At 33.4% G+C, this 27,919-nt stretch overlaps 2 pseudogenes; one reads left to right on the top strand and one right to left on the bottom strand.

The window, feature by feature from the left end:
* Positions 1-233: 233 nt before the first annotated feature.
* Positions 234-9,665, bottom strand: LOC140813593 (methionine S-methyltransferase-like; annotated as a pseudogene).
* A 5,752-nt stretch (positions 9,666-15,417) lies between these two features.
* LOC140814228 (uncharacterized) lies at positions 15,418-22,296 on the top strand (annotated as a pseudogene).
* Positions 22,297-27,919: the final 5,623 nt, after the last annotated feature.

Raw genomic sequence — 27,919 nt, 5'->3', positions numbered from 1 at the left:
CCCTAAAAATATTTTCCCAAATCATAAAAGAGATTGTCATCCGATTTATTAAATAAGGCTTGCAATGATGGTAATATCCAGTTGAGAGGAGGTTCAGTTTAATTACGATCTGGTTCGGTTTTACAGTTTGGTTGGGTTTTAAAAACCGACAAGGGTTCAATTTGTCTTACAGGCATGCATAAAACAGAAATATTAATACACAAAAATTAAGAAAAACAATGTCGGTGAAGAAGTGATCACAGAATGTGGCAAACTGTAAATAAATAACATTCAGTTCACCTCCTCAAATACATGCTTTATTTCACAACATATTTTGTTGCACAAACACAATACAGGACAACGTATTTCACAACAATCAAGTTGTGAAAAAACACAAATCATTTCTGAGGTGGGTAAGAATTTTTTTAACTTCCAGAGAATAGTTTAGTTACTTACTAAGCTTTTGAATTTAGTGATACAATCTAATGCACGCTGGAAATCACTGTCTGTCAAGCCGAATGTGAAGCGACAGTAACCAGGGATTCCAGTCCACGAAGCACCATTGATGCACAAACCACAGCTCTTGAGCATGACTTCCCTGATATTCGAGTTATCGAGCTTGATTTCCCGAGTATAGGAAGAGTTGTTACTTTTGATAGTCTTGCCAAGATAGGCAGAAGGCTTTGCTACAATGGAGACACCACCATGAGCTTCTAGAACGTCCCAACCACAACATTCGAGTGTCTGTCATGCCACAAATCACAAAATTTGCATAAGAAAGTGCTACGGGTGCAGGCGAATGTAACCATATGTGGTGCAATTGCTGCATGCTGAAACGATATTCGTGTGTGTTTTGATGGGATAAAAAGACGGCATGTCCAGGGATAAACCAAATTTTGATAAGATTTATTACTTGGGGTATATCACAATACCAAACGCCAACCATTAAGTCATGGCAGACGTAAATAATATTTCAAATAATAAAATAGCTCTAATATTTGTGTTTCGACTACATACCAAATACGTGACCTCCACTCTATCATCAATCGTATCGTTTAGTATCCGTTGCCTTATGAAAAGGAATATAACAACAAGGTGTAAATTTATTTTAGCAATTGTTGCTCCCCCTACGTATGCTTTTTGCAAGTACGATATGTGAAATATGAAGATATTTCGAAAACTATTATCCCTACTCGATCATGTTTTTCAACAGTCACACTAAGTGGTAGTATTGATATCGAGAATAAATTATACCTGCTTCAATTGTTTATATCTACTTCCCAGAAGTTCAGTCTGCTCTGCAATGTCATTCAGCAGATCACCCGTCTTCTGTTCTTGAAGATCCAACAATTTCTTCACTGTATACTTTATAGTGCTATGAGGTTTGCTTAATCCTGCAAAGCTACGGAATATATCCACGACAGATTGCTGATTTATAAGAAGAAATCCAAACTTAAGCCCACTGCCAAGCATCTTAAAAAATAATCCTCCAAGTAGTGTTACACAAAATGTTGGATCGGTAGAGGAAAGTTTCTCCAGAGTAGCTCTCAGATTCCAGCCATCTACACCCTTGGAGTTAAATTCAACCCCTGAGAATGAAGTATCTAGCATAACCCTTGCTCCAAACTTAGCACAAATGGATAACAAAATATTTATCTCTTTGCTACTGTAAACCGATCCAGTGGGATTGACTATTGGACCAGAAACGTAGATCCATGGTTTATTCATAGTCTTTAAAACGTCTGTAAGAGTCTGTTCTGTCAGCTTGAAACCTACTTCTGAATTTGTAGGAATATTAACAATTTCGGCATTCAAAAATTTTGCAGCAGAAACATAATTTCCATTGGTACCAGTAGGGAAGCACAGTGTACCGCCCTCGTGAACACAGCAGAGCACCCACTTACAGAAAAGTGGCACTGGGCAGTCTGCATATATAAATTCTGTGTTGCTATCGGATGGGAAGCCATAATTACTGCTAATTAATTGTCTTAAGCCACGTGCAACATCAATTTCGGGTTCTGTAATGTTCTGCCTGGCGAAACTCTCGAAGATGGCAGCCTTTACGGGGGTTATTATGGGCAAAAAACTTTGATCGATATCCATATGGACCAGGGTAGAATTTTCCAGTTCGTCTATTGCCAGTTCGGCCTGATCGAGTACTGAGATTGTGGAACTGGAAAAGTGATTGACCTTAGAAGCTCTAGTAAGCTTGGCATTTCGCTGCATGGGAGTAAAGAATCAAGCAAACAGTTAATAAAGCAGATTTTTATAATGAACTAGACATGAATATCTATTGAAATAACTCTCTCATCAGCAAATAAGATGCTCGATCACATCATAGAACCTGAAATTGGGACAAAAATTTTCGCACAGTCTCAAAAATATCTCAGACCGAGATAATTGTTTGAAGTTGTAAAGCATTACAGATCTAGATAAAATGCGGAGAGGAAATAAAATATAAAATCATATTTTTGTTCTTCCATTTATCTTCAAATAGTAATGTGTGACAATTTAATGAGGCTTTAAATGGTTTGAAAGTATCTTAATCATCACTTGAGATTCAATATCAGATAAGTTTGATAATAAACAAGACCACTCGTGACCTCTCGACGGCAGAATAGATAAATACGTTGACCACCTAACCTGAGCAGGTGGATGTCGATCAGCAAGTTGAAAAGACAGAAGCTCATGGAAAAGACAACCATAGTAGTACTGACTAACTATGGCTGTACTTCCTTGTAAAAGTTCCACAGTCTTGCATAGTGTTTTAAACATTGTCTCTTCTTCTGTTATCACAAAGGCCACCTCCAAATCCGAATAAACCTAGCAGGAAGAGAAAAAGGTAGGGGATGAGCTTAAAATTCAGTTTATAATAAAAGAGATTTAGTAATTGTTCCAAAGAGCTCAGTGTAATGCATAACTGAGGGCTTTGACGGAAAAGCTCTTTTGAAAAAAGGAAATAAAAATTCTGAAGAAGCCCTTTAAAAAAAATGATGTTTGACAGAGCTTTAACTTTTACAAAAATGCTTGAAACGATTAAAATTCAATAGCTTATGTGATATAAAGGCATGTGCATCAACTTCTCTTTACATGATAGTAAAAAAATTGCTATTCTATTATGTTTAAACAGAAAATTAGTTTTATCATTTTCAAAAAAACACACTGAAAAAATCTCTGCTTAATAAAATATCTTTTAACGTAAATACTTTTACATCTAGACTAGCTCCGGGACTTCGAGAAAATCCCATTACCTAATATTAGAAAATTAAATACACACACCTTATTTTTCAGTAAGCCGCAGACAATTGCTGCATGTGATGGAAGAGGAGTTCCAGCGAGATATTTCAGGACTCCATTGGAAGTGGGAAGACTAGATAACTCAAAATGCTCGGACATATCTAAAAACAAACGACATCCTATTTCTTTGGTGATATCTAAAAGAAGCTCAAATGCAGAAGTGGTAACTGACTCAAATTGAGCTATCCCAGTGATGACCACCTCTGGCTTCAATTTTTTTATCATCTCTACCATCAAATCTGACTGGCGAGGTGCTTCAATGACTGTGATTTCTTCCTCAACATTTCTACTAGTTTTTGTCCTCTACGAAAAATGTACAACATATCAGAGATATTACCATCTTTCACTAGGCAACACATGAAATGCTCACATATGTGCTTAAAACATCTTGAACAAACATCTAGAATGAGTTCATGAAACTGCCTATCATGCTGTCTGTTTAAATGTCCCCAGGTATTTTTCTATCTATCTTTAAGTATATATACCAGAAGAGAAAAAATTCTGACACATAATTCAACGTATTGGGATAGTCTCAAAGCACTATAAACAAAATATGCAATAGAGGTCCACGAGAAATCAAAACAATCTTTTAACAAGGAGAGATGTTGAATAAACTAGTTCAGAACTTAAATTTAGACAGAGCACCACTCTGACCATAAATAAACGTATATCTTATTATGCATGTATATCTTGGCGAGTAGCAAAAGAAAGTATGATCAGGTGCCTATATAATAAAATTTTAAAATATCTAAATCATGTATGGAGAAATTTAATATAGAAGCACAAAATGACAAGATTCACATCGAAAGATAAATTGTTAAGAAAATTTGAGAGCTGCCGATGCCAAAAATTAGGTGGTCAACATTTTTAAAGAGAAAATATTCTGCACAGGAAATACAAAGAATGAGAGTGTCATTCGGAGGACATGGCCATGCATATCAGCAATACATGCCTAGAAAGTCTTCACAAACCTTTATTCTTCATGAATATGACAGCAATCAGGAACAACTTCTCTTCAAGGACTAGTATGTACTATTTCCCTGACTCCCTTAACTGATGCATTACCATATTTCAAAGGACCAATCACACAGGCCCTTTCAGAATGAAACAATGCTGACTTATAGATTGGGATTATCGCTAATTGAATATAATAAAATCAGAAACTAACATAATTGCACGAAATTACTTCAAAATAACCATACCTCAATATTTAGGGATGTTAACCATTGCCTGGGTAAATGTCGTGATAATTGTTCATCAACAATGGCGAGGCGGGGGGACAATAATCGAAGAGCACTTTCAATTGCCACAATCCTCGATGGAAATACAACAACATTCTAGCCCAAAAAAAGAAGGCAAAGAATGTCATGTCAGATATTTATATATTGTTTTGTGATAAACAACGTCAATTTTCATAAGAACATCAAAGTCGAAAAGCTATTCAGAAGATAGTATATATACAGGACCAAACGCTTGCCGCTTTTACCGAAATGGTGACGGTGCAACTCAAATATTTTAAACTGTGTATAGCTGTCCAAATGCCACGGTTCGATCACTCTCTCACCATGGACAATTATTGCACCCCAACAATCTTCATCCCAATAATTACAACACTTCTTGCAATCAATAAGAATCGAACCCTTGACATTAGCTCTAATATCAATTGTAAGACCAAACGCTTGCCGCTTTTACCAAAAGCTATAGCTGGTGGAAACTCAAATATTTTAAATCATATAGCAGTCCAAGCGCCACGGTTCGATCGCTCTATCAACAATGACAATTATTGCACCCGAACAATATCAATGGCAAAGACTCTGTCCATAAAGACCTTAAAGCCAAAATGGCAGACGACTGGTGTAGGCAATCCTAAAATTGAGGTAAGAGCCTCTAAAGCAATGTTTGTCGTAATCAGTCTAAGGGGCTTAGATTTTTTACAGAAGATTTACAGAAGATTAATTGACACATTGAGAAACTACACAAAAGGCATGAATGAGAGTACCCCCATTGACAAAGAGATACGATCTTTGATCAATTCAAATAAGGTATCAGTGTTTGTTCTGTTTGACAACAGAAATCGCTTTTTTCCCTTCATAAGTAATGAGTGGAAAAGTGGAACTGACTATACAAGTAAAAGAAGGTCTAACTACTGACCTAAGAACTGTTTTCACAAAAGGCTTACAGAAAGAAATAGGCAAATAGCCATAAATATTGTGATTGAATTTAAGTTATTTCAATGACAGTCAATTAGAACATCAATTTTTAAGTTATTTCAATGACAGTCAATTAGAACATCAATTGCAATTGACAGTCACTTACATCTGCAGTAATTGGTACGTGATGGTATGTTTTCATGAATCCAGCAATAAGACTACGAAATTGTCTGCTTCCGGCTGGTGATTCATAAGGGAAAAAGGAAATATCTTTTAGAACATTAGCGAGATGAGCTAGGAATGGTATCTTCTCATTTTTTACAGAAGATTTACAGAAGATTAATTGACACATTGAGAAACTACACAAAAGGCATGAATGAGAGTACCCCCATTGACAAAGAGATACGATCTTTGATCAATTCAAATAAGGTATCAGTGTTTGTTCTGTTTGACAACAGAAATCGCTTTTTTCCCTTCATAAGTAATGAGTGGAAAAGTGGAACTGACTATACAAGTAAAAGAAGGTCTAACTACTGACCTAAGAACTGTTTTCACAAAAGGCTTACAGAAAGAAATAGGCAAATAGCCATAAATATTGTGATTGAATTTAAGTTATTTCAATGACAGTCAATTAGAACATCAATTTTTAAGTTATTTCAATGACAGTCAATTAGAACATCAATTGCAATTGACAGTCACTTACATCTGCAGTAATTGGTACGTGATGGTATGTTTTCATGAATCCAGCAATAAGACTACGAAATTGTCTGCTTCCGGCTGGTGATTCATAAGGGAAAAAGGAAATATCTTTTAGAACATTAGCGAGATGAGCTAGGAATGGTATCTTCTCATCTGCAACAGAGTCATCTTCAAAGGACAAATCCAAAGAGCTGCTGATATCTTTGAATCCATTTCTCAGAAACTCGAAAATTTTTTTAACCTGTCAGAGAAACAGAATGACTGTCTTTCACTTTCTTAGTTTCTTCACCAAATTGCACCCTATCGCTTTGTCGAGTTTCAAGATGTATCTATACAATTAGATTTCCATCTATACAATTAAATTTCCATACCTGATTAGGTTGTCGGAGCTGACATATGACCCCCAGCTTTGGCATAGGCCCATGCAGTGCGCGCACAAATAGGCTGGTCTCCACCAAGCCCCATGAAGAACTCAAATCGGTGTGGGCTATTCTTTTCAATTTCAACTAAAGCTGAAATATCTGTATCAGCAGCCTGCAACATTAGATCTTCAAAATGTGTTTATTTCATGGGTATAGGTATTGCATTAAAGTTATTTTATCACCTGGATAACTTTAGTTTGCCATGGCTTGTTAACACAAAGGCCACGACGCTCAAACAAACGCTTACATACAGCTTGTCCTGGGCGACCTCCGATATTAAATATCATAATCCCAAGAGGTTTTATAACAGAGATACCTTCTTCAACAGCTCTTGCAATAAGCCCTAAGCCAAACTGGTCCTCCACAAAGCCCTGAAGACAACAAAGAATAGCTCAACAAACCAGTGAGGTATTTGACATTGAGCAGTGGATTGAGCATATTTTGAATGGAATGAAAAGCTCTGCGAATGTGAGGAACCGGAACTAGAATGAAATAAGTGGCATATAAGACTACATGTAGTTCCAACAATAAAAACAAACTGAAATGTCTTGAACATAAGACAGATGAGAATTGCAAAGATGCAGGTCAGCAACCACAAATATTTTTAAACTGCAAATTAAATAACCTGACTGTGCTGATTGAGTTGAGAATTGGATTTGTGAATGTTTTCAAGAAAGCAGGAAAGAAAAAGTTGGACAAAGTTCAAGGGGACGAAAAAACCTGAGTTTTTGAGTGAGCACTCAACATTGACAGAGGACAGAACTTCAGACACACCACTTAGGCTGCCTTAGTGGCACATTCATGTATTAAACAAAACATTCACAATCGTAATGGAATCACATACTTCATCACGATGCATTTAGATGCTGGTAAGTGAAAGAAGAACCCAAGTATACCGTGCAATAAGAATGAAAATATTTTGCATAGCACACCAACCTGGAGGGCGCAATAGTTGCTCAGGGAATGTAAGAATTCTTCACTGGCATTTTCTGTAATCATCTTGGACATAGCATCAGGATTAGGGTTAAGAATCTGCGTAGTACACAATTTTGGAAGAATCCTTTAATCACCAGAATAAACTCGGAAAAAGTAAAACTTGAGCAATACTTTACAGACAAGGAAAGCTTATTAATGTGCTAAAAGTTGCGTAAATAATTTCATTCATAAATTGATGAGAACACCTGAGGTATGCATCCAACGATTTGCTCTAGTTCTATGTGATTCTCTCTGCAGTAAGATAGCAGATCAGATTCATAAAATTCGACCCGGTCAAGCAAAGTTTTTTTCTCAGCATCATAAATGGGTTGACCATTGTCATCCAAAGCATTCAAATACAGATTTATCCAAGAGATTTTAACTGCTCTTGGATTTATATCAAGTCCATATACCTGCAAAGTGATATTCAAGTCCTCAACAGGCTTATTTATCAAGTCTTAGTAAAATGAGAGGAACACAATAAAAGGTATATCATATCTGGAGAAGGGATGCATGAAAATGTAACAAATTAAATGAAATGCACAACCACAAAACTGTAAGGATTAAATAATTCCAGACCTTTAGAGGCAACCATTTCTCAGCAACTGCAATGGATATCCATCCATTTCCACAACCAAGCTCAGCTAATGTCTTGTCCTTAAAAGTTGAGGCCGGATGCCTGTTCAGTCCCTCGTAGAAAGTGAAGGACCAATCCTCAGGAACAAAAATGCTTGGTATGACCATCATCTTAAGTTTCTTTCTCTTCTGAAAACCTGTGATAAAGTATACACAAATGTAAATGCTACTAGAGTGTTCTGCAAATAGGGAGAAGTAAAAACTGTTACAAAAACATTTCAGTCTGCTATTAAGTGGAATTTGATATCATAAAAGGAACCTATAAAGGTCAGATATATATGGACGGAGCAATAAAAGTTGGCAATTGAACTCATTCGAAGCAATCCAAGATGTGGATTGATTGTCGTAGACACATACTAAGAGTACCAAGAAATCACCTAATATTCAAACTAACCCACAAAACCACTAATAACTGCATTCTCTGAATCCCTTCCTCGTAGTAAGCCTAAGCCGAACTCGAGTAACGTATGTATCCCTTTTAAGACTTTGAAGTCACTGCTTCCTCTTACTTCTTTCATTTGTTCAAACAAAATAAAAAGAACAAATGATCGCTCAAAACATAATTGATGGGATAAAGTTTTTTTTTTTTTTTTTTCACTTTTTGCCTGCTTAATTAAATTATATCCCTAAAAATAATATTTTTAACTTTAAATAACTTTATCCAATAATTTCTTACTCAACAGTTCTATCTATGATCCAAAAAACGACCAATCTTATTCCACGAAAATATTGCCAAAAATATCTTCTCTAAAGTCTTTCCCAGAAACTCCAAAACAGAACCAAATAGCCGAAAAGCTTTTGGTCAGCATATCAAAACGGATAATTTTTGGCACTTGATCACCGACGTTTTATAAACTGTACTACCATATAATCCAAAATAAAACTACGAATTAGACGATAAACCATAGGTCAACATCATGAAATTTTACAAGGAATTCAAACATTCTGCTCGCTTTTTTCCTAAAGTACGCACTTTCTACTATCTTAAACGATGAGACATAAAATCCAAAACATAAATACCGTAAAACCATCCAAAAATTCTGTTAATTCCCTGTTTGAACCTCCCAACAAGAAACTTTCCATCAAATCATTAGAAACAAACAGAATCATCCAATAATAAAAAAACATAAGCAATTGAATTTGAAATGTGGAAAAGGTGCTTGACCTTCATACTGATCGAGGTAGATGTCTTGAATTTGGAAATGGTGAGTCTGAAGGCAACTCTGAGAGGCTCCGTCAGATGCGAACCGTTTCTGGAGATCCGACAGGAAGATCCGAGCATTGGTTCGGGTACTCGGGTCCTCTAGTCTCTCCAAGAGTGATCGTAGCGCACTGTACGCCGAGTCTCCGGACCGTTCACACTGCTTCAGAAACTCTTCCATGGATTCACACACACTCGCACCAGCCATTTTCTTCCTGCAAAAAACTCAGACACTGCGTGTATATGCGCTCTTGTGAGTCACGGCATTGAAGACGGAGGAGGTCTATATATCTATAATATTACTGGAAATATAATAACATATGGGAAATTGTTGACTATATATATTATATTTTTATTCCAAATTTTTCATTCGTGCATGCTCCTTTCATCTGTATAAATAAAATTATAAAAAATAAAATAAAATAAAACTAAAGATACGATATTAAAACTTAATTTTGATAACATAGAATCGTGGAACAAAGAGTTTTTAGCCTCAAACACATGCGACTTAATCTTGTTGCACACACTTTAGCCCAATTTGTTTTTTCTTCATTTTCTTCTTGATTAGTTAATATAGTATCCATGAATGCTTGTTCTTATAAAAGTGATACGAGTTTTCCGGTCAAAAAAATAAAATTAAACATCACATATAGACGATGGACCGAATTTACTCGAGGGTGCATCTAAGGAGATCACTCTCGCTTCAAATAACGATCGAACATAACACGAGTTAGATTAAAAAAAAACGCATAAAGAGAATAGCACAAAAGTCGTAAGCCTAAAAATTGACTTACCAAACGTAATTATATATGCCTAAACCACCGTATTAGCAGCACCAACCCTCAAAATGGAGATTAATCATGGAGAACTTCAATAAGTTGCTAGAAAAATAATAATTAAATACAACTGTGGTGCGAATATTCTTTTTCCCATGTATGAATAAGATTATTGTAATGAAAACAAATAATCGGTTACGATTTAATTAAATTTATTTTGAAAAAAAAAAAAATCAAACTACAACGGTCAAACTGGCTAACTCATGTCATTCCAATGGACTGGGAAATCACCAACTCAACTTAAGGTGGGTTGCGAGTTAAAAGGGCTGCGTCGGCACAAAAATAAGAAATAAATAAATAATCATTATGATTAGCTAAAAATTTCATTTCATAAATAAATATATATAAAAAAATATCAATAAAATTTCTAATTATTGATTTCACATCTCTAAATTTTATAAAAAAATAATTAATACAAACAAATGGGTTGAAAAATTTCAAGTCAACCAACTTATTTGTGTGGCGAAGTGAATCAACCCGACGGAACTAACCCAAATCGACTATTATGGGAACAAATTCATTTAATAAATGTTTAACCGGTTATAGAAAATGAAAAGTAATAATAAAGTAAAGACGACGGTCGTCTGTGGGTGCGATGACACTAAACTAATTAACATGTGCAAAATATGATATTCACTTGCAATTATTATTGCACTAGAATTAATTCTCTTTTGAGTCCGAACGAGAGGTTTATGGCCGTCCTTTTTGTTTTGTTTTAAAAATAAAAGGATTTCATTATTATTTTTAAATATTTTTCTTGTATTTATATACTAATTAATTTTTTTATTTTTTTTAAATCTCCATAGGCATAGATATATCAAATTTTCTATCTCCATTTTATTTATAAACTAGTATTTCACCCGTACAATAGTGTTGTTTTATATAATTAACGATTAGTAAATATTAATGTTTGAATAATTATTTAAAATAATTGATATAATATAATGAATATATTTAAATTTTACATATTATTATAAAAAGTTATCATATCAAAATATTTATATAATTTGAGATAACACTCAAATGATAATAACAATATTCTATCATTAAATAAACTTATTTATTTTGTCTAAGTAAAAATGTTATTAATAAAAACAAAAAACAAAATATTTTAAAAATCATATATTATTTGTTTATCAAAATTTTAAATAATAAATAAATATTTTTAAAAAATTCAATTTTTTGTCACTTATTTAGATGAATAAATTTTGATTAACAATTTATTTATTTTTTAAAATCTTAAAATATTTATATTAAATTTTTATTAAGATACATATATTAAAGTTTTATTAAGATATATAATAATAATAACATTTCACTGGCAATTAATATACAAAAAATTAATGATATTTTTTAAAAAATTAAAAACTTAATATTATATTAAAAAATTTATATTTTATTTAATATGATATAGAGTAGTAAAAATTAAATATATAAAAATAACACACAACTTAAAAACAAAATTGAAATTAAATAGAATGATATAATCAATGATGATACTTAAATATAATTTATCTTTTAAAAGAACATCAAATTTAATATTCCTATATCAAAAAAAAATTATAGCCTCTTGAAAAAAATTATAGCCTTTTGATCATGGAAAAAATTTAAATCACATTCAATAAAGTTAATGAGAAACAACTTTTTAAAAATTCAGTATTTTCGTCAAAATCCACATTCACAAACAATTTTGTGACATGACACGTGTTTGACACATTTGAATGATAATCCAAATAGGTGGTGATTTTATCTACAAAATCTCTTCATAATATACACAACAGCCTATTATTTCGAAAGAAAAATGAAACATGTGATCATAAGTAAATTATGTATAAATCAGAAAAGTTATGTATTAACATTTATTATGTTTATTCCAAAATAATGTCAATAAATTTTATAAGGTGTCTTCTAATAAGATGCGTACTTTCTTTAGAATTTGTTTAATCATTTCCATTACGGGATATTGTATACTATCATGTATCCGCGAGCTTTGTAATATAGAAGAAAATTATCACATTAGTCATACGTAATAATTAAAATTTTGTACAAATAGAAAAATAATATTTTTTACTTCTCGATCGTGACATATTTCAAATTTAATGTCTCGTTGTTCTCGTTGTTTCCATATGTAGGAACAAATCTAAATTTAAACGAACATTACATCTTGGAAGGATTCAATTCATATATGATGCTGAAAATAGGAGTCATTTCATAATTCAATTTTAGAGTAGATAAATTTAGTAATATAAATAAAATAAAATTGATTTTTAATATAATATGCAATATTGCATTATTTATAATTTAAAATTCAAATAAGACATCCCAAGAGACAAAAATTATACATTGGATGTTTTTGACAGAATTATATCATACATTAACTCTTTCAAATTATAGAAATCTCGAATTGCATACATTGGATGTCAAACATTTCTGATTATTGAGTATAATATATATATGTTTATTGATAGAAATTTAATGTCCATTTGAAACTCTTTTGGATATATCTCTTTTAATTTTCATGTGCTATCTTATTTGAATTTTTAAGAAGACAATTCAAGATATACAATATACATATGGGTTTGGAAGAAAACTACAATGCATTAATTCTTTCAAATTAAGGTAATTTAAATAATATGCATTTGAGATAAAAAAAAATTTATGATTATTAAATGATAATTTAATGTCCATTGGAAAACCTCGTTGTAGTGATAACTTTTAACATTCAACCAATTTTATTTTTAGAAAAATTTAATAAACTAATTAAATATTGTATTTGTTGAGGATCGAAGTTGAGTTTAGAGGGGGGTGAATAAACTCTACTCGTTTTTCGTTCTGATGAGGTACTAAAATCCTGTTAAGAATAGTAGTTGATCTTGTGCGAATACTTTCACCTGATTACAATAAAAACGTGCGGAAACAATCTGATGAAGTGGTTGAAAACAGTAAAACAGTAGGCAACAGTTGTTTATGGAAGTTCGAAGATAAACTCTTCTACGTCTCCCCTTCTTCTGTTTCCAGAAGGTATAACTAAAAGACTTTGGATATTACAGTACAACTCTTGTACACACCCACTTCAGAAGGACTTACACCTCAGCCTACTGAAACTCTTAGTTTCTCAACTTACGAAAAATACGAAACACACAGTTCTGAAAAGACTCTTTTCAGATTACAACTCTTCTTGATAAAGTATAAGTGATGTAAAGATTGTGAAGAGTGTAAGAATTAGTAGCACAAGATGATCTTTTAAAAGATCAGATACAAGCTATGAAGCGTGTGCTACTTTTCTTTGTGTTGAACTTTTAAATGCTCAAGGAATTTTGATATTCGTCTGATAAGAGAGAAGCTTTGTTCCTTGAAAATGATAATAAGCGAAGTGTCATGTCGAACAAGGATTTGATCCAAGTATATATAATCGACTGAGTTCAACGTTCACAATCAGAGAAGTCTTCAGATAACTGATACAATCAGCTTTATTACCGAAAAAAGTTCCTGCAGAAAAGCTATAAAACAATCAGTCTTGTTTTATACTTAATTGGGTAATATGCATTAAATAACTCCGTATAGTATTTAATGCTGCAATTAATACTAGTACTAGGAACTCTTTAACGGTAACAATTAAGATAGCAACGTTAGAAAACGTTCTCTACTGGTTTTGTATTGATATCCCTTTTCTACTGGTTTAGTTTTACTAGAACAACAGCTACTGATAAGTTATTCTGTTGTTCTGGTCTGCTGGTCTACTGGTTTTAGTTATCATCGCCACAATAAAATTCATGTCTAACAATTTCCCCCTTTGTGGTGATGCCAAAACCTAAACAGTAGAAAGTCGTTAAGTAAAACAGATAATCATTTAAACAAAAAAGATAATGTTAATAAAGCATCAAAGTAAACAAATCAATCGGTTCCAATATCCCTGTAAATGATTTCTTCATTCTGAGGTTCTTGATCTCTTCTGTTAGAAGGTTCAGCCTCATCTTCTGTTTGCCTAACTCATGCTTGATCTTCTCTAGCTGCTCTCTCTTCCCCCTTTTTGGCATCAGCGGCAACCACATGGGTAAAGAGATCATTCAGTCTGCCGGAAATATTTTGAATGCCATCGGTTAGCATCTCCAGATACGGGGTCTGAGAAGATATGCGCTTATCTAATGCAGTGATAAATTGATTTTGAGAGTCAATCTTGGCATCCAAAAGTTCCACAGAAGTAGAGAGTGATCGAAAGAGATCATCATGCTCAGTGATTCGAGTGAGTATATCATTTTGAGCAAGCATGATGGTGCCGTGAGTTCTTGAGATAGCTTGTCTGAAAACGACGGTCTCAGCATACATCTTGTCCATGGTCTCCTTAGTGTTATAGATGTGTTTGCCCATTCGTTCTCTGAAAGATTGAGCACCACTGAATTCCGAAATGTTTTCACAAGATATATGTTTCACTAAATCAGAGATGTTGTTGAGTTCGGTTTGTAGAAACTGAATCTGATGTTCCAGGTTAAATGCATCTGATTCCGGGGAGGGAGTTCGCGCCAGAATGCGTTGTTTAATCTCAGAAAGACGAGAGTTCGTCTCAGTCAAAACAGGAAGAGAGACAGTCAACGCAGTAGAAACAAGATTAGCATCCATCAAGGCAGTAGAAAGAGCAGGGTCTGCTGTGCTTTCTGCAGGAATTGCAGAAACAGTAGGTTCAACAGCAATCATGGGAAGAGCGATTTCTTCAGTAGGAACGGCCAAGTCAGAGGCCAAAGCTTCTTCCGTTGGTGCAATAACAACCTGTGAATCTGAAGGTGCTTCAGTAAAAGGTGCAGAAGGCTGTTCCAGAAGAATGTTCATTTCTGCTTGATGAGCAGCAGAAAACATCTCTAAATTCGGCAGTAAAGAAGTAGCATCTGGTTCTGCTATTTGTTGCCCTGGGTTAGGAGAACCAGAAGGGGGCAATGAAGTAGCCGGTGCTGCTTCCAGATTAGTAGAGACAGTAGGGACAATCGATTCAATGACTTCCTCAACTGAAGCCAGTTCCTCAACTTTCGCAACAAGTTTTTGGCGCCGTTGCCGGGGAAGTATAATTTAATTTCAAGTCTATTTAATTTTGTTTATAGTTTATTTTTCTTTATTTGAATTTTTATTGCTTTTGTGTGTTTTTATTCTTTTGCATTTACATTTGTATGAGCATTTGGTCACGTACACTTAGTGGTCGACTCATTCGAAATAACCCTTTATTTTTACAAAACATGGCGGAGGAACCCATCCAAGAAAATGAAGATGAAATTCAATCTCAACATGATCATGATAGACGAAGAACACTTAGAGATCACATGAATCCTACACGTACTAGTGCACTTTCATGTCTAGTTTTTCCCCCTGATGCATCTCATTTCAATTTTAAGCCTGATATTATCCAACTTTTACCCAACTTTCATGGCTTAGATTCTGAAAATCCATACATGCATTTACGAGAGTTTGAAGAAGTGTGCAACACATATAATGATCTAAATTGTAGCATGAACACCATTCGACTTAAGCTTTTTCCTTTTTCTTTAAAAGATAAAGCTAAAAATTGGCTACAAAATCTTAGATCGGGATCCATTCGAACTTGGGATGAATTGCAACAACAATTTTTGAAAAAGTTTTTTCCATCTCATAGAACAAATTCCTTCAAAAGGCAAATCATCACTTTCACTCAAAAACCAGGAGAAACTTTTTATCAGTGTTGGGATATATACAAAGAATTGCTTAATCTTTGTCCACATCATGGTTTTGAAATTTGGAGAGTTGTTTCTCAATTTTATGAAGGCTTAACATCTAAAGATAGGCAAATGGTTGAATTTATGTGTAATGGAACATTTGAAGATAAAGATCCAAACGAGGCAATTGAGTATCTCGATTCATTAGCTGAAAATGCTCAAAATTGGGACACTATAGGTACAATCGAACCATCAAACAAGATTCAATCTCCTACATCTGGTGGAGGTATGTACACTCTCAAAGATGAACATGATCTTCAAGCTAGATTTACCTCTTTGGCAAGAAAAGTTGAGGCACTTGAATTGAAAAAGAATGGTCAATTAAAATCTGTTCAAGAAATTGCGTGTCACATCTGTGATACAAGTGATCATTTTACAAAAGATTGTCCCACTTTGCCCTCTTTTAAAGAATGTCTCCATGAACAAGCCAATGTTTTGAACAATTTCAAAAGGCCAAATTTTGAACCATTTTCTCAAAATTACAATCCAGGTTGGCGAAACCATCCAAATTTTAGTTGGAGGAATGATAATGCTTCACAATTTCCGCAACCAAATTTTCAAAATCAACAAAATTTTCAAAATTATGCACCTTATGTTCCTCCGCCGAAAAGAAATTGGGAAGATACATTGAATTCTTTCATTGCAAAGCAAGAGTCTATCAATACTCAAACTGCTCAAACCATGACAGATTTGAAAGATACTCTTGCTAAATTTGCATCTGGACTTAATGTTCATGAAAAAGGTAAATTTCCTTCACAACCTCTGCCTAATCCCAAGGATCATCATACACAAACTGGAACTTCTGGAACTCAACCGATAGATCAGGTAAAATCTGTTATTACCCTTCGAAGTTGTAAGGTTGTGGAAAAATCCATTCTTGAACCTTGTGAAGATGATGATAAATCAACTCCAAAGGATAAGGAAGTGGAACCCATAACTTGAGAAGAGGAGGTTCAACAGATAGTGTCACCACCATTCCCTCATGCATTGAAAAATACAAAAAAATCAAATTTGAATTCTGATATATATGATATTTTTAAACAAGTAAAAGTTAATATTCCTTTATTAGATGCAATAAAACAGGTACCATCATATGCTAAATTTTTGAAAGACTTGTGCACTGTGAAAAAAAAATTGAATGTGAAAAAGAAAGCATTTTTAGCCGAACAAGTAAGTGCAATCATTCAAAATAATAATACTTTGAAATACAAAGACCCTAGTTGTCCGACTATTTCATGTATTATTGGAGAACGAAAGATTAAAAAAGCCTTGCTTGATCTTGGAGCTAGTGTGAATTTACTTCCATATTCAGTTTTTCAAGAACTCAATCTAAGCAAGTTAAAACCTACTTCGGTAACACTTTTACTTGCCGATAGATCTGTTAAAGTGCCAAGAGGTATGGTAGAAGACGTGTTGGTCCAAGTTGATAACTTTGTATATCATGTCGATTTCATTGTTTTAGATACACGACCTATCGAAGCTTGTAATGCAATTCCTGTAATTTTGGGTCGTCCATTTTTAGCAACTTCTAATGCTCTTATAAATTGCAGGAATGGAATAATGAAGTTGTCATTTGGTAACATGACCTTGGAGCTCAATGTTTTTAATCTTTGTAAGCAACCACATGACAAAGGAGATGAAAGTGAAGATTAAAATCTTATTGAAACTCTTGTGGAAGAAAACATTCAAGAAGGGAGTACTCGTGATCAATTAGATATTTGTTCAATTGAAACTGTTAAAGAAAATATTGAAATTGATCTTGATGATTTTATCAGGTATCACTCGTTAACAGGATCAGAGAAAGAATTTGATGCAAAATATGAGAACAAAGACGAACCACCAATATTGGAGTTAAAACCCTTGCCAGAAGAATTGAAGTATGCATTTCTTGGAGAAGATGAAACATATCCAGTGGTAATTTCTTCCAAACTAGAAAGTGATCAAGAAGGTAAATTAGTTGAAATGCTTAAAAGACATAAAAATGCAATTGGTTGGACACTAAAAGATCTGAAGGGCATTAATCCACTAATTTGCACACACAAAATTCACTTAGAAGAAAATGCAAAAACATCTCAACAACCACAAAGGAGATTAAATCCACACATGAAAGATGTTGTGAAAACTGAAGTTCTCAAACTACTTGATGTTGGGATTATCTACCATATTTCTGATAGTAAGTGGGTAAGCCCAATACAAGTAGTTCCAAAAAAATCTGGCATCACAGTGATAAAAAATGAAAAAGGTAAATTGTTAACAAGTCGAGTCCCATCTAGTTGGCGGATGTGTATTGACTATAGAAAATTAAATGATGCCACTAGAAAAGATCATTTTCCATTACCATTTTTTGGATCAAATTTTAGAAAGAGTAGCTGGTCATTCCTACTACTGTTTTCTTGACGGATATTCAGGCTATTATCAAATTCTCATTGCACTCGAAGATCAAGATAAAACTACATTCACATGTCCTTTTGGAACATTTGCATTTAGAAGGATGCCATTTGGATTATGCAATGCCCCAGCAACATTTCAAAGATGTATGCTAAGCATTTTTTGCGACATGGTTGAAAATTGTTTGAAAATTTTCATGGATGATTTAACTGTCTTTGGGAATACATTTGATAATTGTCTTGAAAATTTGGAAAAAAATTTAAAAAGATGCGAGGAAAAAGGTCTTATTTTAAATTGGGAAATATGTCATTACATGATTATTTCTGGAATTGTTTTGGGACATGTCGTGTCATCTCATGGAATTGAAGTTGATAAAGCAAAAGTTGATGTCATTGCCAATTTACCCCCTCCAAAAACCATTAAAGAAATTCGCTCATTTTTGGGACATGCTGGATTTTATAGGAGGTTTATAAAGGACTTTAGTTTAATCTCTAAACCCATTTGTAACCTCTTAACAAAAGACACTGCATTTGAGTGGACTCAAGAATGTCAAAATGCTTTTGATAAAATCATTCGACATTTAACATCAGCTCCTATCATGCAACCTCCTGATTGATCTTTACCATTTGAAATCATGTGCGACGCGAGTGATTATGCAGTCGGTGCAGTACTGGGTCAAAGAAGAAACGGTAAGCCTTATGTGATATATTATGCAAGTAGAACTTTAAACAATGCTCAAATGAATTACTCCACAACTGAAAAAGAACTACTTGCTGTAATATTTGCATTAGATAAATTTCGTTCTTATTTGATTGGATCAACGACTATTGTGTTTACTGATCATTCTGCTATTAGATATTTGTTGATGAAACAGGATGCAAAGCCACGACTGATACGATGGATTTTGTTGCTCCAAGAATTTGACATTGTGATCAAAGATAAAAAAGGAACCGAGAATGTCGTAGCCGATCATTTATCGAGACTAGTAACAGGATCATCTTTTGAAATGACACCAATTAACGATAATTTTCCTGATGAACATCTATTTTCAGTTACTACTACACCTTGGTTTGCTAACATAGTAAATTTTCTTGTGACAGGAAAAATGCCACCGCAATGGAGTTCCCAAGATAAGAGAAAATTTTTGAATGAGGTAAAAAACTTTTATTGGGACGATCCGTATCTGTTCAAGTACTGTCCAGATCAAATTTTTCGACGTTGCATACCCGACAATGAGGTAAGTAGTGTCATTAAATTTTGTCATTCAGAAGCATGCGGAGGACATTTTTCTTCAAAGAAAACGGCTGCAAAAATTTTGCAGTGTGGATTTTATTGGCCCACTTTGTTTAAAGACACCCACGAAATCTGCAAGATCTGTGAAAATTGTCAAAAATTGGGTGCAATTTCAAAAAGAAACATGATGCCTTTGAATCCTATCATTGAAATTGAAATCTTTGACTGTTGGGGAATTGATTTTATGGGACCTTTTCCACCGTCGTTTGGATACTTGTATATTTTAGTTGCAGTTGATTATGTTTCCAAATGGATAGAGGCAATTCCATGTCGAACAAATGATCATAAAATCGTCATCAAATTTTTGAAAGAAAATATTTTTAGTAGATTCGGAATCCCTCGAGCTATGATAAGTGATGGGGGAACTCACTTTGTTAATAAACCATTTGCTTCTTTAATGAAAAAATATGGTATTACTCACAAAGTAACAACTCCTTATCATCCTCAAACAAATGGACAAGTTGAATTAACTAATAGGGAGATAAAGCAAATTTTGGAAAAAACTGTTAACTCAAATAGAAAAGATTGGTCTCTGCGACTTAATGATGCACTGTGGGCATATCGAACAGCTTTTAAAACATCATTGAATATGTCTCCCTATAGGTTGGTTTATGGAAAACATTGTCATTTGCCTGTGGAATTGGAACATAAAGCTTATTGGGCGATCAAAACTTTAAATTCAAGCATGGATGATGCCAACAAATTGCGTAAATTGCAACTTAATGAACTTGATGAACTTAGAAATGATGCGTACGAGAATTCAAGGATTTATAAAGCAAAAAATCAAATCATTTCATGATAAAACAATTCTTAGAAAATCTTTTGAGATTGGTAAAAAAATTTTGCTTTATAATTCTCGACTTCACATATTCCCAGGAAAATTACGATCAAGATGGACAGGCCCATATGTTGTAAAGCATGTGTATCCTTATGGAGCTGTGGATATTGAAAATCCTAAAAATGGTGATGTTTTTAAAGTGAATGGACAAAGGCTTAAACCATTTTTGGAAAATGAAATCTTTCAAGAATAGTTTATTTCCCTTTCTGATCCTTAAATTTTTATGTTGCATTTAATTTTGTTTGTTTTTATTTCAGGTTTCCTTAATCTTTTTATTTTCCCGGTTAAATGGCGGATAACGGTACTCCGTGACTCTCATAGTCGGTTAAATCAGTTTTCCACAATTGCTGATACAAAAATAAAAAAAAAAAATCATTTCTTTTCTTTCCAAAATGGATGAAATTCTCTCAAAAATTTGTAAATATTTTCCTTCTGTTTCTGAAAATTTTCTAAGAAAAATTTATGCAGGAAGGTGTGAAAGATTGAGATTGCTAATGCAAAAAAGAATTCCAGAAGATATTCGTCTTGTAATTGAAGCTAAGGTCCGATTAGGAGGAGAAGTTCCACAATCATTGCTCATTCGATATTTGCCTGGATTAGGAAAAAGCACTTATGCGAAAAAACGAAGGGCAAAAAGTTTAGGGGTTTGTCATAAGTGTGCAAGATGGACTTGTGATAAACGATGCAGATCTTTGGGATGTGTTTCCAATAACAGAGAAGATAAAATTGATTTCATTAAGAATGGGCTGAGTAAGGAGTCTTTAGATAACATCTTATTGACTCTTGAGACGCATTCTAGTAGGACATGTGCATATTGAACTTCTCCGTTTATGGAAACAATTTCAAGATGAGCGTCATAGTCTTGGGAATCTGACTAAAAAAGACCCTGTTTGCCAATTTATAATAAAATTGGATGGGAAGCATATCCTCGACTCATAGAAGGCGTTGAAGACGTTTCTGGACGTAAAACCAGAGGAAAATTGTGAGCCACAATCACACTACTGTTTATAAGCATGTGTGTCATTATTTTTTTACTATTTATTCTGTTTACAGCTGTGACCCATAGTTTTGTCATGATAACATATTACCCCTATAAAATCTCTCATCTTTCTCTCTATTTTCGCAGAAAAAAAAAGGTAAAAACATGGCTGGATCCTCTACACAAACATTGAAAAATATTTGTGTATTTTGTGGGTCGAGTCTTGGAAAAAATGAAGTGTTTGTAGAAGCAGCGAATAATCTTGGAAAGATATTGGCTGAGAGAAAAATTCACTTGGTATATGGGGGAGATAATATTGGGTTAATGGGATCTGTTTCAAAATCTGCTCATCTTGGAGGTAGTCAGGTTTTGGGTATTATTCCTATAGCTTTAGCTGAAGGAAATATTACAGGTGTTACGATTGGGGAGGAATTAAAAGTTTCTTCTATGTATGAAAGAATCACTCAAATGATTGAAAATTTTGATGCTTTTATCGCACTACCAGGTGATTTTGGTACATTAGAAGAAATTTTTCACACTGTTTCTTGGGCACAACTTAATATCCATAATAAACCTGTGGGCTTGTTGAATATCAATAATTATTATGACAGTTTGTTGACATTTCTTGATAAAGCTGTGGAACAGAATTTCATTTCAGAAAATTCACGACGGATGCTCATCTGTGCTTCGACTATCGATCAATTAATTGATGATTTGGAAGCTTTTGTTCATAAGCCTGATCCGATGATAACAAAGATCAATTGATCGCAATCAAGCAGTAAGAAAAGGAAGTTGGATAATTGATTCAAAAGTCGTGGATTTGTTTGCGTTTGTTTCAGTTTGTTATATTCAATAAAATTCTAGGTGATATCCCTTTCATTATGTACTCTTTATTAATAGCTATTTTGACATTAGGGACAATGTCATATTCTGATTGGGGGAGAACACATTTAAAAAAAAAACAAATTTTTAAAAAAAATTAAATATTATTTTAAAATAAAACCATGTTTATTGTTTGTACCTTAGTAATTTTTGCAAAAATGTCATACATTACATATTTGAAAGATTTAAATTAGAACATGCATTAATCTATTTAAGAATGTTTAAATTTTTATTTGAAAAAATGTCATTTTTAATATTCTGATCAATATAAAAATATGATTTACGAAATCTTTTTGAGTGATTAACCATTGTGATAAAATTAGGTATTAAAGTATATGGCCCAAGATATACCTTATAAGAGTGCCTAAAATTTTTGAACTCACACATATTTTGTGAGTGAGTGGAGAGGATTGAGAAAACAGCTTGCGAGCCTTTATTGATCATCGGAGAGGCTATCAATTGTTTAGATCTTGAGTTCTTATTTTGAAAAAAAAAATTGATATTTCCTGAAAAAAAAAAAGAAAGAAAGATGTTGAAGATTTATGTAATTTAAGTTATATGCTGCGACCCATTTTTCTCTCATAAAAATACAAATAAAAAAAAAGAAAGAGAGAGAGAAATACATTGTACAAATTAAATAAATATGTGGTCAAGAAGCATAAACTTAGTTTGATTCCATGATGTAAAAAAAAAATAATCAGGAAAAAAATATATATATAATAAGAACAACTGGATTTTAAATCAATGGATTTCCTATCTTTTGATTAGTTTGGCTCGTTTGTCTGTCTGCATTCTGTAAACCATTTTTCTGAGCATTTATCTGTATACCAACTCCATGAGAGAAATCGTTGCCATAAATTGAAACATTTATTAACCTGTGGAGTTGAGACTCTTACTAGGAATTTCTGAAGGCCGTGTACATTTAACTACCTGAAATAAGCTTTGAATTAATCATCTCAAATTATTTCATAAATTATAATTATGATGATCTTGATATAACTTTGACAGTTTTCAAATTTAATTTAAACATTTAGATAGTTCTGATTACATTTCTATTTAAATTAATCAATATGTTTTATATTGCTATTAACGCTTAAATTGCTAGGGACTAGCAATAAGCTGGTTGGGAGGTGTGATAAACATAAAAATTGTACATTAATTAAATATTTTATAATATAAATATATAGTTTTTGTTTTATTAAATGTTTAAATATTATATGTTTTATAATAAATTGTATAAAATATAAGTTTGTTGTGTATTTATAAGTTTTTACTATTTTTTACAGGTTTGATAAAATAAGAATAACCTTGGCGTTGCAAATGAGATTAAGATGATTCTTGGACCTGTAGAAAGTTGATTATAATATCTACAATATTGTTGTCAAGCATGAGATAAAAATTCTCTCACAAGTGGGATCAAATTAAGCAACAATTAAAGTTACCAAATGAGTGGCAGTTTTACCATGCTCTAGTATTTTGACCATATCTCTCAAATTACTTGGTCAAATATTCTGAAAAAAATACCACAACTAGACAACTCAATTATCCACATGTTTCATTTTATGTGAAGAAGCAAATTCGGAGAAGAAAATTTTCAAAAGTGATGTGTAATATAATATTAATTTCTTGGAACACCAAGGAAGACTTATGTGTAAAAAATAATATTTTATTTGTGGTTGTCTCCCCAAATTTGGCTATAAATAGGGGTGCATTGTAATGTATTGAGAGATCCCTCATTCTATGAACAAATCTTTGAGTTCATAATATTTCTCTCTATATTTTTCTTTTATTTCTTCATTTAAATATAATTAGCATGTTAATTTCATATTCAAAGTTTTACACTTTGAATAATGAATAACTAACTTCCTAAAGTTGAGATGATAAGGTGAAGCTCTTGGCATGATAATAAGGTTATTATAAGGTAAGAATCTATGTTTTATATTATTTAATCATTATTTATTGTTTATGTTATATTTATTTCTTTAAGCATTTTTATACCCTACTTATAAGTGGGAGTTTTGATTTATTGTTGCTATATGTTACACTAAATTCTTGGAACCATTTAAATGTTAGTTTGGTATTACCAACCATTTAAAGTGGATGCCTTGAGTTATTATATATAAATATATTATAATATTAAATTCTTGGAACCATTTAAATGTTAGTTTGGTTTTACCAACCATTTAACTTGGATTCCTTGATTTATTATATATGAATATATCATAATATTAATTTATTGGTACCATTTAAATGTTTGTTTGGTATTACCAACCATTTAAAGTGGGAACCTTGATTTAGTGTTTACAAATATATATAGCACAATAAATATTTGACCACATTTATAAGTTTTGGTATATATTATATAATTATAAGATAATAATTTATAACATAATATAAATATGATTATTTAATATATTGGAACTATTTTATTAAGTGGATTTCAATATTGTTCGTTAATGTTAACTTTATTAAAATACGGTCCTTTAATCTCAACTACTTAAATTTAAATTTGAACAATAAAAAATTACCAATTAAAGATTCAAACAACTAAAAGAAAAAATAAATAAAAAGACATTGTAGTGGACTTGTAATTACCTTAGCTTCCTCGTGGATACGATATTCGGACTCATCGAATTATATTACTTGTGGACAACCTGCTCTTGGAAGTGCAACAATCAAAGTCGCAACAACTAAGCATGTAGAAGTATTGACATGATTTGAGTTCCAAGAGACTCTATAAGTATTGCCTTCTTTTTTTCCGGTTAACACAGTAGTTTCAGCAGAATCTCTAACTATACATGAATGCTTTTGAAAAGCCACAGGATACCCATTATCACATAGTTGACTAATGCTGATTAGATTGTAACAAAGATTGTCAACTAATAACACATCATTAATAGTTATGTTACCGTGGATAATCTTACCCTTACCCATTTTTTACCTTTTGAGTTGTCTCCAAAAGTTATCTTTGGTCCAGTACAGCTCACTATCTCGGAAAGTAGGTTTCTTCGTCCAGTCATGTGTCTGGAACATCCACTGTCCAGATACCACGTAGAGTTATTGATTTCTGCTTCCTTCTGTTGTTCCTGCAAACACAAATTTTAGTATCTGGTACCCAAATCTATTTGGGTCCAAGCCTTATCAGTCCTTTGGGAACCCACATTTGTACAATTCTTGGTAACTTTGTACTTCGAGTATCCAAAGATGTGTGTGCAACAGAAGGTCTGTTATTTCTAACAGTATGCATACCAAAATGTTGTTCTTCCTTTCTGTTTCTGTTTTCCAGTATGTATCTCTTCTGAACAGGTTTAGAGTTGTAGTACTGGTAGTTTTTAACCTTCATAGGATATTGTCTTCCAGAGTTGAATTCTTTTCTGAATCTAGAACTCTGGTCAACTTTTTCCTTAGGTTTAACGTAACCCAGACCATAGTGCATTCTTCTGTTCGTCAGATTTACATTCCTTTCAACTGAAGCAGTAGGTACTTCTGGTTCCTGTACCACACTGGATTTCACAAAGTGAATGTATTTCCCTTTGCACATATCCAGTGTTGGCTTAGTATTCGTTTCAGAAGTGCCTTCATTATTACAAAAACCGAGACCACTCCTATCTCCTGACTGTTTTTGTAATTCTTGCATCTTTTCCAATGAAACAGAAAACTTGTTCCAAGCATTTACCAGTAGCGACAACTTCTGGTTTTCAGAAAGCACCTTCTGGTAATCTGCTTTGGCTCTTTCATTCTCAGTTATTAATTTACTCATCTTAACTTGTAAATCATTGCAGCTGTCTACTTGCAAGCAAGTTAACTTACTGTTCTGATTCTTTAAATTCTGATTTTCAATCTTAACTTCTTCAAATGATTGAGAAAGTCTGGAATACTCTTTACCATTTCATGCAGTGCATCAATCAAGTCATTTCGTGTAAATTCATTAGAGTCAAAATCAAATACCTCTCCAGATGTCGAGGTTGAGTCATTGTCTGCCATTAGACATTTGACTTCTTCTGCATCACTATCACTAGAATGACTCTGTCAGATGACTCAGAACTAGAGTCCGCCCACTTAGATTTGCTTTCTTCGGCAATCATCGCTTTTCGATCTCTTCTGGACTTTTTGTCATTCCTCTTGTGATCCTTTCTCTTTTGGTCATCCTTCTTTGGTTTAGGACAATCAGCAATGAAGTGACCTATCTTTCCACAGTTAAAGCATCCCATATCACCAGATGGTGAATCTTTCTTGTAGTTGCGATTGGGACCCTGATAAGTTCGATGATTCTTCTTCATGAACATGAAAAATTTCTTCACAAATAAGGACATAGCATCACTACTGATTTGTTCAGCAGTCTTCTCCATTGTATTATCAATGATCATAGTCGGTAATGCCTGAGGTACAACTGCAGCAGCAGTAGAAGAGGTAGAGGCAGTAGCAGTAAAAGCAGTAGCAGTAGCAGTAGCAGCAAGAGCCTTGGTGGGTAGGCTTGAAGGCTCTTCTCCACTTCTCACTTCCAATTCGAACTTGTAGGCCTTCCGATCTGCAAATAAGTCGTGCAGTTCCAATTTGTTCAAGTCTTTGGATACTCTCATAGCCATTGTTTTAACATCCCATTCTCTGGGTAAGGCTCTCATCACCTTGAGGGCTATTTCTATGTTGCTATGCTCTTTACCCAGAGCAGCTAGCTCATTGACTAAGCTACTGAATCTTTCATCAAACTCATTTAGAGTTTCACCAGCTCTCATTTTCAGATTTTCAAACTTCTGCATTGCTACAGACAGTTTGTTTTCTTTTGTTTGCTCATTTCCTTCACATATTTGGATGAGCTTCTCCCAAATATCCTTTGCAGTAGAACACATTTTGATCTTGCTGAAGGTGTTTTTGTCGAGAGTTTTATACAATATGTCCTTCGCCACATTATCAAGATTGGCTTTCTTCTTATCTTCACTGGTCCATTCACTTCTTGATTTATCGACCATCTGTGGTGCACCGTCAGTAACAGCAACAGCTGTGTTAGGCTTTAAGATTTTCAGTGGACCATCTGTGATGACATACCACATGTCATCATCTTGTGCTGCAAGATGAGCTTGCATTCTTATCTTCCAGTCGTCAAAATCTTCTTTAAAGAACATAGGGATCTTGCTAAAGTGTGCCATTTGTTGTAGTTTTTCACAAACAAGAATAACTTGCTCTGATACCAATTGTTGAGGATCGAAGTTGAGTTTAGAGGGGGGGTGAATAAACTCTACTCGTTTTTCGTTCTGATGAGGTACTAAAATCCTGTTAAGGATAGTAGTTGATCTTGTGCGAATACTTTCACCTGATTACAATAAAAACGTGCGGAAACAATCTGCTGAAGTGGTTGAAAAACAGTAAAACAGTAGGCAACAGTTGTTTATGGAAGTTCGAAGATAAACTCTTCTACGTCTCCCCTTCTTCTGTTTCCAGAAGGTATAACTAAAAGACTTTGGATATTACAGTACAGCTCTTGTACACACCCACTTCAGAAGGACTTACACCTCAGCCTACTGAAACTCTTAGTTTCTCAACTTACGAAAAATACGAAACACACAGTTCTGAAAAGACTCTTTTCAGATTACAAACTCTTCTTGATAAAGTAT

Source organism: Primulina eburnea, chromosome 15 (assembly GCF_022965805.1).
Source record: "Primulina eburnea isolate SZY01 chromosome 15, ASM2296580v1, whole genome shotgun sequence".
In the NCBI taxonomy this organism is placed as follows: domain Eukaryota; kingdom Viridiplantae; phylum Streptophyta; class Magnoliopsida; order Lamiales; family Gesneriaceae; genus Primulina; species Primulina eburnea.
This window is presented reverse-complemented; position numbering and strand designations above follow the sequence as displayed.